Source organism: Ambystoma mexicanum, chromosome 10, assembly GCF_040938575.1.
Source record: "Ambystoma mexicanum isolate Mex_15411 chromosome 10, UKY_AmexF1_1, whole genome shotgun sequence".
NCBI classification, from domain to species: Eukaryota; Metazoa; Chordata; class Amphibia; order Caudata; family Ambystomatidae; genus Ambystoma; species Ambystoma mexicanum.
Window position 1 is genome coordinate 1450676113 of NC_090932.1, and position 6171 is coordinate 1450682283.

Consider the following 6171-nt stretch of genomic DNA (forward strand, 5'->3'; position numbering starts at 1 on the left):
TAGCCCATTGGTCTGTGGGTGGTAGCCTGAGCTTAGAGCTCTATGTATTCCCAGATGACTACACACCTGTTTCCAGAATGATGAAAGGAACTGGGTTCCTCTATCCGATATGACCTTCTCTGGTAGGCCGTGCAACCGGTAGATGTTATGCAGAAATGCCGAAGCCATTTGAGTAGCTGTAGGGATCTTCCGGAATGGGATGAAATGGGCCAGTTTGGTGAAGCTGTCCACAACCACCATTATACAGGTGTACCCTTCCGATGGAGGCAAATCCACAATGAAATCGGTAGCGATTGTATGCCATGGATAGGGAGCTATTTCGGTGGGCATTAACAAACCCAATGGTCGTTTTCTGGGAACCTTGCACTGGGCACATATTGGACAGCTGTCGATGTACTTCTGGATCTCAGTCGCCCAACCAGGCCACCAGAATTGTCGGGATATCATCTCTCGAGTGGCTCTGACCCCACGATGTCCTCCTATGGGTGAATCATGGAATCCGTGTAGAATGCCCCTTCTAACGGCTCCTCTGGGTATGTAGAGTCTTTTATGAAAAAACAACAGTCCCTCTCGTTCTGAAACTGATTGCTGACTAAGAAGGGTCGTTCTTTCGGGATCCAACCGAGTAGCTTCCGCGATGGACTTAAGGTGAGAGGACAAGGCCAGCAGAAAATGGCGAGGAGAAATCAGTGGAAGTTCTGGGCAATGCGTTCCATCAGCATTTTCCAGAGACCTGGAGAGAGCATCTGCCTTTATATTGGAAGTTCCCGGGATATAAGTAACATGGAACTCGAACGGAGAGAAGAAGAAGGCCCACCGGGCTTGACGAGGAGTCCGACATTGCAGGGAGCGAAGATATTGCAGATTGCGATGGTCTGTTCGCACCTCCACAGGAAAGCGAGCTCCGAGGAGAAAATGTCTCCATTCCTCGAATGCGGTCTTGATGGCCAACAGTTCCTTTTCAATCACCGCGTAGTTTCGTTCACTTGCGAGAATAATAGGCAACTGGATGTTCCACTAACGTGGCTGGATCTTTCTGGAGAAGGACTGCTCCTACCGCGAAGCTGGAAGCATCGGCCTCTACGATGTAGGGCAACTCTTCCTGGGGATGGCGCAGGATCGGGGCAGCCATTAAGGCTGATTTCAATACGTCAAATGCCTGGGAAGCCACGGGATCCCATTCGAAAGCGATCTTGCTGCTAGTTAGTCTGGTGAGAGGCGCTGAGATCTGCGAGTAGTGTGGAATAAAGCGCCTGTAGAAGTTTGCAAACCCCAAAAAGCGTTGGAGAGCCTTGATATCGTGTGGACGTTTCCATTCTTGTATGGCTCGAATCTTCTTGGGATCCATCCCAACTCCTTCTTGATTGATAACAAATCCCAAGAACTCAATGCTGGGTTGGTGAAAGCTACATTTCTCTGCCTTGGCGAACAGATTGTTGATGGACAGCCGATGAAGGACCTCACGAACGTGTTCCACATGCTCGTCCAAGGATTTGGAGAATATCAGAATGTCGTCCAGATAAACCCAAACGGATAATCCTAACAGGTCACCAAAGATGTGGTCCATGAATCGTTGAAAAACAGCGGGGGCATTACATAGGCCGAAAGGCATAACCCTGTATTCGAAATGCCCAAAAGATGTCTTGAAAGCTGTCTTCCACTCGTCCCCACTCCTGATGCGCACCAAATGATAAGCTCCGCGGAGGTCCAATTTGGAGAAGATTCGCGCAGTATGCAGGGTTTCAAGGATACTGCGAATTAATGGTAAAGGGTACCGGTCCTTGGCTGTTATATCATTCAACTGACGATAGTCGACACAGGGTCTCAATGTGCCTTCTTTTTTCTTTACAAAAAACAGGGGAAACCCTGCAGGTGACTTTGATGGTGCAATGTACCCTTTTTCTAGACTCTCGGACAGATACTCCTTTAGAACTTGCTTCTCGTCACGGGTCAACGCGTACAACTTCCCATGGGGTATAACGTGGTCCGGTAGCAGGTCAATGGAGCAATCAAAGGACCGGTGTGGCGGAAGGGGTATGTTGCCGGGTTCAGAAAAAACCTGTTTGAATTCGGAATATACCTGTGGGACCAGAGACGTGGAACATAGATGAACCCCATTGTTGTCCGTCTTTAGAGAAGTTGAAACGGTCATGGGGGAAACCGGTAACTTGCATCCTTGAGCGCACCTTTCGGATGAAAAGGATAAGGTCTGGGTTCTCCAGTCTATCAAAGGATTGTGATGTTGTAACCATGGTAATCCCAAGACCATCTTGTAGTTAGGTGACTTAATAACATCAAAGGAAAGTTCCTCGTAATGATCAGTAATCTGAAGAGCCAGTCCGACCGTGAACTGACTAATGGGTCCTGAAGACAAGGGAGTACCATCAATAAGCTCCACCGGTAGAGGTGTAGGTCTGGAAATGAGCGGTATCTTATGTCTGGAGACGAATGTTTCGTCGATATAGTTGCCGGAGGCCCCACAGTCCAGTAGACCGGATACGTCCAGGTCTTTGTCTGGTAATTTAATCCGGACCTTTAGGGTCTGTAACACCGCTGGTTGCATGGGCCGATGGATGGAACAAATAACCGAAGGGTCTGAGGAAGAGATGGGACCTGTCGTTGCCCTTCCTGTATACGACAGGTCTCCTAGTTTCCCAACTTCTTCTTTTGCGGACGTAAAGAACATGTACTCAAATAATGCCCAGCCGCTCCACAGTAAAGACACAAACGCAAAGACCTCCTTCGTTTCTTCTCTTCTTCCGACAAAGGCCCTCTCATGGCTCCCACTTGCATGGGCTCAGGTCCGGACTCGGTTGACCCAAACGAACCAGCGGGTGAGTTGGTCGTCCGGGGACCGCTTCTGTCAAGCCGACGTCTCTCAGCCTTTCGTTCGGTTAACCTTTGGTCAATACGGAGTACTTGATCAATCAAGAGTTGAAGGCTCTCTGGTTCGGGGATGTGGAGTAACTCGTCCTTGTACTCCTCTCTCAGGCCTCGACGAAACAGAGTTTTTTGTGTAATTTCGGGCCACTGAGAGTCAGTAGCCAAAAGTCGAAAGCGGCTGATGTAGGTGATGATGTCATTGCTTCCCTGTTTGTAGTCCATCAATTGATTCTGTGCGACGGAAGCCAGGTTAGGCGTCTGGAATACCTCCAGGAAGGCCTTTTCAAAGGCAGCAAAGTCATTCAAAATAGGACTGTTCGTAACCACAAACGGAGTTGCCCAAGCTAATGCGTTCCCAGTTAGGTTCCCCAAGATATAGCCAATCTTGGCCCTATCGTTGTTGAAGTGGGTAGACCTGAAGAGAAAGTGTATCCTACAGTGGTTACAAAACTCCGCCACCCGTCTAGGATCTCCGTCGAATTTGATGGGTGTTGTGTGAGCCAATGGTCCCTCTATTTGAGAAGAACTGGGTGCTCCTTGTGTTATCAATTGACGCAATGTTTGATTCTCTTGATGCAGGGCAGTCATCTCGGCTCTGAGTGCTAGCAACTCGTTCCTCATATCTTGTGATTCATCCATCTCTGAATCAGAAGGCAGGCGTCTCAATCTGTCAAGCTGATTGGCCCTAGAGGACCGCGTACCTGTAGTCTTGGTGGATGGTCTTGCAGAGGCCGCCAGTCTGGAGTCCGGAAACTGATGAAATAGCGGCACGAGGAATCAGCCTCTCCACCACCCAAAAGAGGAACTGGGTGAAGGATGGACCGACCCCCAATGTCACGTTAAGTACTCTCCAGAAAAGCGTGACAAGAGGATTGAAGGCTCAGCTGGGTGACACCACAGTCCAGGTAGAGTTGGTTGTCGAGACCATGAATCTTCCAGGTCCAGTGTAACAGCGAGGTATTTGCAGTTGATAGAGGAGTTCGATTGGTGCAGATGGTTCCAAAGGTTTGCAGGATAAAGTTCGGAGACAGGCAAGACAGGAAGAGTGAGAACAGCTGAAGGCTGGCTGACTCAGGGCAAGACCCAGGTAAGTACTGGAGGTTGGCAGACCCAGGACAGGCCACAGGTAAGGGCTGGAGTCAGGCAGGCCCAAGGTAGGCCACAGATAAGGGCTGGAGGCAGGCTGGCCCAGGACAGGCCACAGGTAAGGGCTGGAGGTAGGCTAGCCCAGGACAGGCCACAGGTAAGGGCTGGAGGCAGACTGACCCAGGGCAGGCCACAGATAAGGGCTGGAGGCAGGCTGACCCAGGACAGGCCACAGGTAAGGGCTGGAGGCAGGCTGACCCAGGACAGGCCACAGGTAAGGGCTGGAGGCAGGCTGACCCAGGACAGGCCACAGATAAGGGCTGGAGGCAGGCTGACCCAGGACAGGCCACAGGTAAGGGCTGGAGGCAGGCTGACCCAGGACAGGCCACAGGTAAGTGTGGAAGCAGGTTGGCCCAGGTCAGGCCACAGGTAAGTGTGGAAGCAGGAACAACGAGGCGAGCAAAGCGAACCGCGTTGAGACGCGACTCGCTGAAACTCGCGGCCTCTTTTATGGGCCGCCGGCGCCCGAGAGGCCTGGGACGCAGGCCGTTCCGTTTCCGGACGCCGGCGGACCCATAACGAGGCTTGGAAAGCAAGCCCCACCAAGGAGGTGAGCCCGGTCCACGGCGCATGCGCGGAACCGAGAGAGAGGTCTTCCGCGCATGCGCCGAAGGCCGCCAGCCCCGTAGCCCGTCGCTCCCCTCCCGGCGAGTCCCCTCCCGGCGAGTCCCCGAAAGCAAACGCGCGGGTAGACTCGCCAGGAGGAAATGGGAGCGGCAGACCCCAGTCTCCCGCGTGACATGACAGTAAGGCCCAACGTGTCAGGGACCAGGAGGCCCAGAAGGGGCGAGTTCGATGGTTCATGACAGAGGGTGGTTTCTGAGTGAAGAGCCTTGATTGGTTGCAGAATCTCCCGGGGACAACGCCACCCTTCTAGTTTTTTCCAAAGGCGGTGTCTATCGACTAGGTCGAAGTCCTGAGAGAGGTCTAAAAAAGCCACAAAGATCCTCGGTTTGCCCTCCAGGACCTTACTTTCTTTTAAAGCCTGTTTGAAACCTGTCGTTGCAAGGGGCTGATTTTGACCAGGAATGGAATCTTTTCAAGAGCAGGCTCCCAAAGACTTTCCCGATGCAGTCCAAGAGGGCTATAGGGCAGTAGTTTAGTGGATCTGTGACATCGGCTTTCTTGTAAATTGGGACAATGACGGCTTTCATCCACAAAGGTGGGAGGGATTTCTGGGTGGCGCATTGCGAAAAGATGGACGCAATAAGCGAGGCCCATTCCTCTGCGTTTTTTTTTCAAGTAGATGTTTGAAATTCCATCCGGGCCCGCCTCTCTGGAGTTCTTCAGCTTTTTGATGTGATCTCTGATTTCTGCCTGGTCGTCCAGTTTCAGCCAGTTTTCACTGCTCGATTTCTTTTCAGGTGAGTCTGTGGAATGCAGAGCTTGGAAGAGGGAAGAAAAGTGAATGATCCATTTTTGTTCCGCCATGGCGTTGATGGTCGTGTTGTTATATGAAGGAGCCGATGTTTTTAGCAAGGACCAGAATTCTCTCACTTTGTTTCCACCGATGGCCTTTAGCATGGATTCTGCATCCTGCTGGTAAAGTTGATGGCGGTGATGTTTCGCCAAGTTTTTGTAAGTTTTTGTTGCCGTCTTTAGTATTTCATTGTTTTGAGGAAGGTTCCCAAGCCGCCTTTTCAGCCTGCGTAGTTCACGTCTTTTTGCAACCAGAGTGGCATCAAAAGAATGTCTGGGCGAAATGAAGGTTGGGGCCGACGATTTTGGATTTGCCCTGTATTGGACTAGTAAAGGTACATAGTCCAAAGAGTCTTTTCCATCGGTATTCACCCCCAGCGCATATTTTGCTGACAGGTTTGAGGCTGCTTGCGCTGTCAAGTTCAAGCGATTTCCCCGGGAGGTTAGTTCAACCCCAAGACGAACGGAGCCGGTGGTTTGAAGTGGTTTTGCAAAGACATGATGAGCTGGTTGTGGTCGCTGGCTTTTGTTTTGCGAACATCAAAGTCTTTCACCTTTGCCAGAAGATATCGTGAGGTAAAGATGTAGTCGATGGTAGCGTGGAGGGAGCCTTGATCCCAGGTAGGAAGAAGATGAGCGTTTGGGAAAGCTGAATCCAGATTCTCCATTTTTCTTGACGCCATAAGAGCGGACCACAGACTCCCTCTTTTGGCGGCCGGGGTC